Here is an 11,889-nt window from a genome sequence, read left to right as displayed (position 1 = left end):
GTACTCATCCACTCGCAACACCGGACGGACGCGTTTCGCGATCGTGGCGAGGAAGGTTCAGAGAGGGCGCGGTCCCAGGGTTTTGGCGGCGGCGGCTATCGGCTATCGATTGCTCGCGCAGCGACTGTGTGTCAGTGTGTGTTAGTGTGTTAGCGTGCGTGTGTGAGTGTAGTTCCGGAGCAACTCGACGGCGACGCTCGGCTCGGCGCTGGAACGCACCGCTACACGAGCCACCGACGACGCCGACCGACGGCCGCCGCCACCGACGCCCGCCGACGACGACGACGACGACGACGACGGTGGTGGTGGTGGTGACTACGATTACGGTGGCTACGACGACGACGAAAACCCCGCTCCGTAGTGGGATGACGTTTACTAGGCGAGCCGGACGACCGATACGCGGCTAATTTTGGAGGGCTTTGCAATAATATTTGCAAAAACTGTTTTTTTTTCTTTCACACTCACACACACACACACATACACACACCTATACTCACCTCCACACAAATACACACATAAACACCCACATACCCACGTATACACATGCACACATTTATACTTATATAATATACCCAACCTTTGCCGTCGCCGTTTGTTATAATATACTTTGCGTGTCTCCTGCTTTGTCGTCTATAGTTCGTCCGTATCGTGTGGTGTCGGTGTCACTCACTTTCGATTCCGTGTAATACCGCACGAATCGATTATCGAGTTCTCAGTCGTACACGACTCGCCGACTGAATTTTTCGAAAATTCTTTACGCCTTTTTTTTCTTTTCTTTTTTTTTTCCTTTCAAAACTTCATTTTTGCAACACACCTCGGGCACCATATCACACAATCGGACCGGCAGCAAATGGAAAGCACCGAACCCGATCGACGATCCGGCTCGGCAGTGGCGGCTGTTCGTCACCACTGACACGCGCATCGCAGGTAACTGAACATAACAATATGTACAACAGCATATGCGACAATAGTAATTATTTATCACAACACGACGTACAATTTTTTTTTTTTTTTTTTAATGTGCATAACGCGTGTTCGATCTTGTAACATTACTGCAGTGTTCACGGTGACGTATATGTATAAAGTATAAAACGATCGCGAGGCGATGTTGTCTCCGCGGGAAATTTATCCAGTGCGTACCGTGATCACGGGACAGATCGCGATGCGCTTCTTATAGAGTGAACAATCTCGTTAACGGTTGCCTGGCAATGGTGGAGGTGAGTGGCGTTGGCGAGGGGTATTTTTTTGGGGGGAGGCGGGGGAAACGGCGTGGATGTCGCGTTTGGTGCGGCGGCCGAACTGACTACTGAGTGCTACTTATCCGTGTCAGGCGATCGCGACTTTTTCGTCCGCCGGCACATAGGTCTGCGGTTTTTCGGCTGCAGATAGTTCACACTTGACCGGCCTTGCGGGGACAGCCGCAGCGCAATACAGACGCCCTCGGGACAATGGTTCGCGGTCACTTTATGCATAAACCTATACGGGTGATTTAATTCATTACAAACAGTGCATTCGGTGTGCGCATATATAGGAGTTCGCCAACTTCGTTTTTGTATGATAAGTGTACACCGCTTACAACGTATCGTGGTGACCAGTATATAGCTGGTATATCAATCTGTCAGTACGCAATTGGTATCCAATAATATATATACACCCGATACCGTTATATTTTGCAACGTGATATATCATCGGGGTCTATTAAATATTAAAAATCGTATACGAGGTCGAGTGTGTGTAATATTGTACCCTTAAGGTGGAGCTTACACGAAAATTATATTATGATAAAATACTTATTATAGTTTTTTGTTTTTTAAAACATTTCTTTCGATGACATTATGATAACGCACTTTTAGTCTAAGTGGCGTACGTCATGCTGTTATGTACAAATAATTGAAATATTATTCAAATATTATCTTTTGGGGGTATGTTAAGCACAGTTACAATCTATGAGTTTTAGATATTTATCTGATACCTTCTTTTGTTTTGATACCATCAGTTAGTGTAAAGAACGAGCTGAATTATTCATACTTTAATCATTATTGTCATGATAAAATGCTTAAACAGCTTTTTATTTGGCTGATAGTATGTGTTTTTACATTATTATTTATTTCTTGCTTAGGTATTTTATTATTATTTTTATAACAGCCTCTCCGGTTTAATATTTAAACGTGATTAATTTTTTCACATAGTAATTATCATGCTGTAAAATAATAGCATTGTAATACGTACAATATTAATATGATTTTCTGATGCTATTATTATCCAATCGGTTCTATATGCGTTCAATGTTATGCACCAGTGCTTGCAGCCTGAAATTATATTTAGGAGCTAATAGTACTTTCATTTTTTTTACATCCAATTTTTGTTATTATATTAACGTGATGTTTAACAATAATTAAACGTAATAAAAACTACCAAGTTACACAATAGCTGCTTTATACTTAAAAACGTGTTGTATAGATACATATAAATGGAATAATAATAATATTATGGTAGATATTATATTAATTGTTTGGTTTAAGATTGTTGATCTTACATTTTTTATTTTTTTTCATGACAATTGTTATTATAAATTTGTATATATTGTCAATTATCATAGGACACATAATTACCTACGTATACATTTCTTTGTTGTCTAATTTAAATTAGAACTACAAAAAAATGTGTCTAGGAAAAAGATACCCGTAGAGGTTCATTCTATCTATACCACTGGTACATATTATTATTATTTAAATTGTGAATATATGCGCATTTTTGATAAATGCAGTTAATTACTATAAAATATAATATATGTAATAATATTTGGACAGTTACAATTGTGTAAGTATTCGATAATCAATTGTATAATACACAACTTTGAATACAGTGAAATCATAATAAGATGATGTTCAAGTGTCTAACATTATAATATTATAATTTAATTTAATTTATAATTGTGGAATATTTCAGTATTATGATATATATATTTAATAAGTTTTATTTTTACGTACAGTTTTTCTAACTTACCTTCACAATTTTACTATATTAGGCAAAACAATTACTAACTATTCATTAGTGATGATGGTTTTCTTTGGTTAGGTTATTGATAAATAATAATCATCATTAATATTTGTATAAGAAAAAATTTCAATGTTTCACGGTTTTGTGAAATATTTCAAACACTATATAATAATATATATTAATCTGTATAACAATATTTCGGTTTCTAGAGCTTAACGACTTTTTTTGAAACACACACCATTTATATAAAAGTTAACTTATTTTTATTATTTTAATTTGTTAACTTTATTATTTAGTGTAATTGCATCATGCAATGCAAAAAGTGAGATTAGATAATCTGAATTCTGAGTTGTCATTTTTACCGTTTTTAACTAATAATAAAATAACACGTGTGTCATCGAACTGAAAAATTTAATTCAACGACAAAAAAAAATATAGTGGCACGCACAAAAGTGGTCAGAGTCTATATTGATTAGTTTAAATAACTGTATTACCATATAATTTGGTAAAAAAATACCACGTTAAAATATTTTCACCTCATTAATGACGTCATTGTATTTTTTTGAACGAAGGCATGAATTTATATTATATTATAAGCTGTACGTCATGGAAGCGTAATTATTTACATTTAGCAAGTCAAACCTTCTTGACCTATTACGAAAGTCTTAATACTAATTTCTTTTGTTTATGTATTTATATTTCATATACATATATAATGTCAAATTTAATGTTCTAAATATGAGTAAACACGAACGGCAGGTAGTGCAAAGTATTTTTCAACCTTATACTTAAGGTATTTGCAAACAGTGCGTTTTTTAGTCGACCGACGTTCGTTTACCTTTGTACCATTTCTTCTGACAATTGCCTTTTTCTAAAAAGAAAATTAATAATAATCAAGTTACAACCACATTTGTCCATATTCTACGAACAATAACTTGGTCATAGAATATTTTATTCATAAAGCATTATTATTATTATTATTATTATTATATATATATTTTTTTTTACTTGTTTTTGTATCAGTTTAAACGCATATAAATAGAATGATATAATACATCCATATAATATTCTCTCTGCAAGATATGAAGTTTATGATATAAGTACGTAACAATATATTTTTTACCGTGTTTTTACAATTATCAAGTTTGTGACGCTATCTATCTTAAGTAATGGCCTCTTCAAACCAACTAACCATCGTGACGTGTTCTATTGTTGTATGTTTATATACATGTTACAAATTGTTTATCGTGTTCCTTATGAGAACAAATATTACCACATTTCACGAACCCTTAAAAAAATTCATTGCATGTTTCTTTATAAAAACTCACGCTATACCTGGTTTTTCCATCAAATAAAAATATAACAAAAGTGTGTATATACGAAGTTTAGCAGATATGATAACTTATTCGCTTACAGACGTTTGTGGTTGAGCATTTTGAGGTAGGCTAAATCTTGTTACATAATATTACTCAATCTTACTGTTATTATTATTTTTTTTTTTTGTGAAGTTAAACGTATAACCATGTCAAATATTTTTCATTTATTTGTAGAGATTAATAAGTAGATTATACAATGCACCTACCTAATACCATAGAAAATTCGAAAAGCAATAATAAATGTATATTTTGATAGTTATAACATATTTCATTGTATAATTGGCTTGTATTTTCGAATCAGTATGGAAAAAAATAATAATAAATATAAAGATAATATTATAAGTTTCTGTAATTTTGGAAAAATTAAAAAATGAATGATGAAAAAGAATGATGCTAAAATAAGTAAAGTATTTTTTTTCCTACAAAAACATAGTTAAGGAGGTGTGGAGTATTTTAAACACTATTTTGATAATAGTTTTTTGTTTAATAACTTCTTTAGAACTACACAAGTTTAAATAAAATATTTATATAAATAATGTTTTATGGCGAAATCATAATTATAATTAAATATTAATTATTTTATTCTCAATTAGGTACCTAAGATTACATTAAACGGTTAAAGATACGCCTTTCATAATGTTATGATGTATTAAAATTTTATCTTACTCTTATTTATTCATTTATTCATTTATACCTACGAAATGCATCAAATTAACAATATATGTGATAAGTACACACAGTGTTATAGTGTAGCTAAATTGCCTATCCAAATCGCCGTATCATATTTATTATATAATTTAAATTCTAAACATTTAACTTGCAACATAATTGAACAAATTATTATAGGTAATTACGTTACAACAACATTATACAAATTATCATAAGTACATCTATCAAGATCTGATGCCGAGATAATGAATCACTTATGCACGCGAAACTGTCCAGCGATGTCTGGAGAAGTTGTTTTAATAAACTTAGATAAATTTTACAAAATCATTCCTATAACATAATTTTCAAGAACATAACACACAATTACGCAAGGCACCACAAGAGGGGGCTGTTGGACCTGTAGTACAAGGTGGGGAGGGGGTTTTGAAATTAATTTGAAATTTATGTTGATAGGAATATGTGTTTACATTAAATAATATTTTATTACACAAATGTATAATATTATAATATTATTTTATTAAGTAATTTTGTGATTTTAAGCTGTGGGTTGATTAGGCATCTAGAAATCGTGTATTAAACTCCTGTATCGTTTGTAAGAGGTTGTATATATAGTATGTTTTCATAGGGTCTGCAAAAACATTTAGTATGGGGGTCAAGAATTTTATATGGGTGGGGGGCTGCAATTACATTTAAAAATGGAAATACAAATTTTAACTATGTTTTATTTTAATTTTTATAATAATTGAAATTACAAAAAGATATGTTGCTTATTGGCTTACATAAATAGCAGTGGTTCCCAAACTTTTTCTTCGCCGCGATAAATAGCATAAAATAGTAATGATAAATAAATAAATAAAACAATAGTATTTGCAGATTTTTTATAATAGGTTGGATACTTTGATGGCATTAAAAAAGTTGAAGATAGCATCGGTGTTGGTTTCCCCGAGTGCATCTTCGATATTGGAGGGGTAGTTTAAGATGCTTCGTTCATTGTTGTACTTGGCACAGCTGAGTGTGAGATGTTCAATTGTCAGTTGTAGGTCACGTTGATGGCAGGTTGGATGTTCTTCGTGGTTGAAAAAGAAAGAATGGGTGAGATGTGTGTGGCCAATTCTAGCTCTAGTTGTGACGATATCTGCTTTACGGGCTGTGTTTATGGGGGATCGCCATTTCTGTATGGTTTTTTTTATATTTTTTTGAATAAATATTATCTAAGTATAAATATAATCATTTTATGTTTTTTTTTTTTTTAAATAAAAAAGTTAAAGTTTTCGCGGTACACCTTTCAAATAACACGGCACACCATTTGGGAAACACTTATCTAGATTATATACTATAGCTGATAACATACATGCATATTGCATATATAATCAGATAAAATTGTAGCATTTTGAAAATATTGCTTTTGTATTTATGTTGTTTATTCTGGTGTCTCACAGTTTCCACAGTGGGTAATTACTAAATAGGTATTTGATTGGGAGAGCTTCACCAAGAGCTCAATACTGTTCTGGTTTCAGCAAACACATCTGAATAATATTATTGTATACAACGATTATTCATTGTACATAAATATATAGCCTACCTAGTATTATAATTTATTTTTTATTATTTGAAAGTTTTATGAAACATTCAAATTTATTAGAAATGTTTTATTTATTTGGATATACATCTCAGTCCACCGTAAATAATTCATCACATGAAATTTATTGGAAATAATTTTTTTTATTATTATAATTATATATTAACATGATAATAAATTACTAAGAACAGGATATTTTCGAAAAGTTTTAAAACGTAGTTCACTGATAATATTATCTTATCCTTTGATTATTCATTGTCTTACGTACTCGTTGATTGATAACTTAATACATAATACTCTAATGGAATTTAATCATGTAATGATATAATGTAAATTACATAATTTAGGCGTAGAAATTATGCATTAAATAATTATTATAATAATAGTAATGTGGCCTTGTATGGTGCCGTGTTTGGCCTAAGTCACATACGGGCTTTGATACCAAACATCACCTGATGTTGCTAGTTACCGGATGGGCGATGTAACCCTGATCATCCGAGTTTTTAGTGACAAATCCTCAACACATATACACGTGTTCTAACCAATTATACCCTCCCACATATTTAAAAACCTACTAAATAACGTACAGGCTAATGACCATAAATGTTTAAGCCCTAATTAAAAAAAAAAAAAATGATACTAATAGCAATACAAATAATATAAAATATTATATTATCCCATCAATTTTTAATATTGCATGTTTGAGTGATGTTAAGTTGAAACATAGATATGTAATATAATATTGTAAATTGGAAGTGTAATTTCATTTATTATTATTTTTTTTTTTTGTAGGTAGGTAGGTATGTTACATTATTTATGTTTAAATTATTGTATTATTATTTATTTTTTATTATTTATAAATTTTGTATTAATATTAAAATAGGTACCAACTATATAATATATATTATATTACGTAAATAGCAATAAATACTATTCCTGTAACTTTTCATTGCTACGAACTATCATCTGATAAATTATTTAAGAGAAATAAAATTGTTGAGCTATAAATTGTTTTCAGTTAAATTACGGCACACCTATTTTAATTAATTAACATAACAAAATTTTATATCTTAGCAAAAAAACATTCTTAAAATTATTTCATAGGCAATAAACTTGTTCCCGAACATAAGTTTGTAATATTCATATTCTTTGTTTTATAAGTTATGAGTATGGTTCGAACAATGATGACAATGACAAAATTACAATATATTATGTGAATGAATAAGTATTATTATTTTCCATCTCCTTGCAGATAACTCTGTTATTATAGTCTGTTTTTTCCGGTAAATAATTTGCCAAACCCTGTTATTTCGTAAGATGAGATAGCATTTATTCCGCATGTAAATATGAGACGGCATAGCACAACGGTGTTTGATGTTAGGTAGTACTCTTAAGTATTTTTTTGTTGACTCGATATACTGGATTTATATTTCACAAGAGAATATGAGACGTAATATATTATAGAATAATTGAAAATAATGTACTTGAACGTTATTTTATTCGTATATTTAGTTCTCGGTTGAAAATTGTGCAATATAAGAAATCATTTCACCTCCTACCTTTTCACACAGACACCTAAGGTGCTGCCAAATAAAATTAATAACAAAAATACACGAAGTTATAAGGGTTTGAAAAGATTGCGAGAGATACTATTTAAATTCGATGATATACGAGTATTTATTCAAAAGATTTAAAAACCAACTGTGGTTTTTATTTAAGTAGGTGGTCAGAAATGTTAAATAACAGCTAAAATCAAATAAGTAAATCTGACATTAAATTACATCAACAATTTTAATGCATGTCTGGGGGAAATCTCAGTAACAGCCTAATTCACGATATCGCTGTACCATAAATTTCGAAGTTCTCACTCAATGTTATATTTTTGATTGTATACACATTGTTTAGACTAAATTTATATTTTGACGATCATTAATCTCAACCAATCACGCAACAGATATAAAAAAAAAAAACATAAAACACTCATCTATAGTTAAGTTAGGTAAGGTACAGTAAACCATGTAATATTATAATGGATAGATAGACCAGCCATATCATTGTTTAGAATTAAAATTACCTTAACTGTATAGTTAATCAATTATATATTATTTATGACGTATCGTTAATTAATTTATATTTTGTTTTTTGAGTAATTTCACTGTACCGGCAGTATTATTGGATACTATACAGTATACATATTATACGCATAGATAATATAGAATAGATAGGCCATCACAACTTATCACACGGAAATGAATATTTATTTTGAGGTTACACGGGGCCTTATCAATTATCAAAATGTCAAGTTGTAAGAAGACTTTTGACGACAACCGACATACAATACAAGTACGAATATATCTCGGAGACAAATAACAGAATAACGTAATCGGGAACACTTCAATTTCAATTTTTAAAAATGTTAAATAATTTAAAAAATAAAATTCTGGAGCATACCATAACCACACAGCAAAATAATAATTAAAAAAAAAAAAATTCAAATATTTACAGGAATTATTTTATAATAATATTCAAAGTATGATAACGTTTATAATTAAGTCCAAGCTTATAAATAGTATATAACCTGTAAATAATTGTATATGTATGTAACCTTATTGTAAACCAACGCCAATGGCCTTTGACGCCGAGGCTTAATAAAAAAAAAAAATATTCAAAGTATTAATTAGTGTATAAAAGTATGAAATTAAATTATTTTATATATACTCGTATATATATATTTAGGTAATATAAGTAAAAATGTATGTGAAAAAAAATTATGGAATAAAATGAAAATTACATAATATAATAAATAATTTTAAAGTTAATTTATTTTACAAATATATATATAATTCATTTCCTATAGAGATTATTCTAAAAGTTAATTTATAGATGTAATTTTAATATTTGTATTTTGTTATACAATTGTATCTATATTTTAAAAGACGCATGTAGTCTTGACGCTTGTAGTTGGACAGAAAAATTGGCAACGTTGCGTTTATTTGACTGTGTTTAATCGAGTTGTTCCAAAATAAGGACTGTGCTTAATCAGATTTCACTGCTTAGAACAATTATATTTATTAGTAGACTATAAATCAATGTGCGGATGAAAAGTCCTTATGGTTTACTTTCTAGTAAGTTTCTAAATAGGTGATATTAATTAGAAATGCTAAGATTTAAAAATATATCCATAAGCAACCATTATATTAATAATTGTATAAGTAAATTACAGTTAAATGTACAAGGTCTTAAGATTTATCGTGTAATGGGTGCCTATTTAAATTTATATAATTTTGAATTAATGTTATTTTATTTTTACAGTAAATTTATTTCTGATACATTACGATGAATCAAGTTTAACTCAAATGGTATTCAAAGTATCGAGTAACCTCACATAATATTTTATGTTGACGCTTTAGGATATTCAATCAAATCATTTAAAAATGTATTTAAATATGTTTCCCATTTTTTTTTTTGTAACTTTAAACTAATAATTAGGTTTCATAATTTAAAGCAACAAAAAGGTAAACAAACCTTTTTGGTTGCAGTGTCCTTTAGTTTCTGAGAAAAAAACCTGTGAAATTTATTCCAATATCTAACATTATCAATATTAAATCAAATAAAACAAATTTACTAGATCATGTACTCTCATAGAGCACAGTTTTAGAGCCACTGGTTCAAAGAAACTAAAATAATTATGCGTATTTTGTGATTTCAATGAACACTATTCTATTAGCTTATTATTTATTAAAATAGTGTGTACAATCTGAATCATTTATTGGAGAAACATTATGTAATTAATTTCATGTCAAAATAATTGATATAAATATCACATTTTACGTCAATATTGACAATTAGGTATTATGTATTTTGAACATTTCCTTGGCATGTCCTACCACGATGATATGCATTAATATTAATTCGTAATCACATTCATAGAATAAACCCATGTGAATTATTTTGTTTCAAAAGTTATGCGATAAGATAATCAATAATAATAAAATTATCTTCATTTTTTTTCGATTTAAAAAATTAATTTTAGATTATTTTAAAATTTATAGGTTAGCACGTATTGCATATTGTACTAGGTATAGTATTTATTCTATAATACACAAATATTATTTGTAAATATCTACACCAACATTTTGATAGTCAGGTTGGTTGGACATTTCATCGGGAATAATTTAAATAGTTTTTGTTATTAGTGGGTGTCATATACTAAATTAAGCGGTACCTACTTATGTAATTTAATTTACATTATTATTAAGCAAGTGTCTATGTCAAGAATCATAAACCTGCCCTCTATCGTTTAAAATACATTAAAATTATATTAAACTCGATGAGGATACACTTTTAATAATTAATAGGATTTTAAACAAATTATAGTTTTAATAATTGTTATTATAAATTATGGCTTATTTCGAGAAAATTAGTTTTATTTATTAGTTTTAATATTTAATAATAAAAAATATTTTAGGTATAATATTAAACTATTATACACACGGTTTAATGGCAATTTAATTGAAAGCTTATTGTGATCAAAAAAACAATAGATAGGTAGTATATACGTATAGGTTAGGTATAGTGTTTAAAAATATTTAAAAATAACTTAGTATAATATGGTAAATCAATATATCATGATAATAATATATTTTATGAACTTTTACACACTATATAAACGTGTTATAGTTGAACATGGAATACTTGGAAGGAAATTTCCACGTGACAATACAAAGTATAAAATAACAAATATAAAAACGCAATGGATATTGTTGAAATGGCTAACAGACTTAAAACTTGACCGAAGAGTATATATAGTAACATGATTATTGCGTTCGTATAAACCTAATCTCGGATTAATCAAATTTGTATAACACTTTATAGTTTATTTATTTGCTTACAAATGTTCGTTTATCTACATTTCCTACAATAAAACATCTAATATTATGATTAACAATGTTATAATCGAATCCGGGATTTGTGACTTGGCGTGATTGTAATGTCTGGTAATAAAATAGTTGTTTTTATTTTTATGCAGTCGGAAAGCGTGAACGCAACTGTCGCGGACAGATCAATATTGGTACTGTTATTTCTCTGACAGTGTTAGATAATAATAAACGTAAATATGTGTTGTGGTGTGCTTTTATGTCGTTACACCTACAACGCAACTTTGAAGTCACACACTCACACGGCGAAAATGTGTCCACTAAGCATGTGGAATTCCCATCGGACGTATCGTACGTGTGAGCGAGTACATAATATTATATTCACGTT

The 11,889-nt window shown here is 29.4% G+C and overlaps 1 protein-coding gene across 6 annotated transcripts in view; it reads left to right on the top strand.

Annotated features, from left to right (window-relative positions):
* Positions 1-227: 227 nt before the first annotated feature.
* Positions 228-11,889, top strand: part of LOC107163305 (sodium channel protein para-like) — a 68,971-nt gene continuing 57,309 nt past the window's right edge. For 2 of the 6 annotated variants that reach the window (XM_089224977.1, XM_089224975.1), the window contains exon 1: positions 300-927. The gene's annotated coding sequence lies outside the window, so the exon portion shown is untranslated. Of the gene's footprint in view, positions 928-11,889 lie in introns of all 6 variants that reach the window. The other 4 variants (XM_089224976.1, XM_089224973.1, XM_089224972.1 and 1 more) reach the window with 4 other exon arrangements.

This window comes from Diuraphis noxia, unplaced genomic scaffold (assembly GCF_037042655.1).
Source record: "Diuraphis noxia isolate RWA-SAM2 unplaced genomic scaffold, SU_Dnox_SAM2 contig0003, whole genome shotgun sequence".
NCBI lineage: Eukaryota > Metazoa > Arthropoda > Insecta > Hemiptera > Aphididae > Diuraphis > Diuraphis noxia.
The sequence above is the reverse complement of the archived record's forward strand: the minus strand, read 5'-3'. Positions and strand labels throughout refer to the sequence as shown.